Source organism: Triticum dicoccoides, chromosome 3A (assembly GCF_002162155.2).
Source record: "Triticum dicoccoides isolate Atlit2015 ecotype Zavitan chromosome 3A, WEW_v2.0, whole genome shotgun sequence".
Taxonomy (NCBI): domain Eukaryota; kingdom Viridiplantae; phylum Streptophyta; class Magnoliopsida; order Poales; family Poaceae; genus Triticum; species Triticum dicoccoides.
The window spans coordinates 635,972,717-635,974,271 of NC_041384.1; positions in this window are offsets into that span (position 1 = coordinate 635,972,717).

Consider the following 1,555-nt stretch of genomic DNA (forward strand, 5'->3'; position numbering starts at 1 on the left):
ACCTATAGAGCATCTTTATAATCACCCAATTACGTTTGTGACGTTTGATAGCACACAAGGTATTCCTCCGGTATTCGGGAGTTCATAATCTCATAGTCAAAGGAATATGTATATGACATGAAGAAAGCAATAGCAATAAAACCAAACGATCAATATGATATGCTAACGGATGGGTTTTGTCCATCACATCATTCTCCTAATTATGTGATCCTGTTCATCAAATGACAACAGATGTCTATGGTTAGGATACTTAACCATCTTTCATTAACGAGCTAGTCTAGTAGAGGCTTACTAGGGACACGGCGTTTTGTCTATGTATCCACACATATATCAAGTTTCCGGTTAATACAATTCTAGCATGAATAATATACATTTATCATGATATAAGGAAATATAAAATAACAACTTTATTATTGCCTCTAGGGCATATTTCCTTCAAGAAACGCACATGAAAAGAAAAAATAAGCAAAACACAAAATTGATCAAAAATGCAATCTTACACTGTAATCGGGGCACTTGTAGAAAAACCCTGCCAGGATTTGTATCTGATTTTGACACAAGACGAATCGTTGACCTATTTCAACAACAAGGGCATGGTGAAAATGGTAGCCTCCCCTGCTGGTTGTGGCGACGAGAGAAGGGCTACTGCCGAAGGTGCAAGCGATGCTTGTAGAGCCTTCTTCCCTCGAAGCTTCCCGGTAGACGAGCTTGCGGCAACAGACATGGTGATGCAGCGGCGACGATGCCAAAGGGAGGGAGAGAGCAGGGAAGAAGACCCAAGGACAGGGAATAAAAAAAGCAATGATACAAGGGCCGCATTGCATAAAATGCCCAACCGCCGTCCGAGGGAAAGCTCCCGCCTGGGCCCTCTTGTCCACGTGGCAGCGATCAAAGCGCCACGCAGGATAGTCGGCGATGGTCAGTCGGAACTAGGACCTCGGATGAACTACTTAAAAAAGAATTAGGACCCCAAACATGCATTTTGAAAGAATTAGGACTCAATCGACACTTTAGTGAAAGAATTAGGACCGTGCATGCATTTTACTCTTTGGAAAAAGAGGATGAACTAGAGTTTTTCCAAATCAAAAAATTCCAATAAAAACGGAGAAAGGGAGGAGAATACCTTGAAAATTGAAAGGGAAGAAAATCCACCACTTTTAAGCTCTGATCGACAAGTTTTGGCGACTGATTTGGGAGGGGGGAGAGAGGGGGAGGATGAATTGTGAAGAAGAATCATAGCCATCTGGCTCGGGCATGAGGCGTCACGCTCGGACCTAGGGGTTTTCTCCATCAACTCCGCCCAAGCCGCTCCAACATGGCAGGTGAGCGCTGACCCATGGCGCCCTTGATCAGGGCGTCATTGAAATGTGCCATTTTATGAAATATTTCAATCGGGTTTATTTTTTGTAAAAACTTTTTGAAAAGGGTCATTTTTGTGTTTTTTCATGTTTTTTTTTTACTACACTGCCGCCCCATGAGAAGCTCGTCAAAGGCGGGAATATGAAATGACATCCCCAGCCGAACTGCTTTCCCTCGCCGTACCACCCCCTTCCTT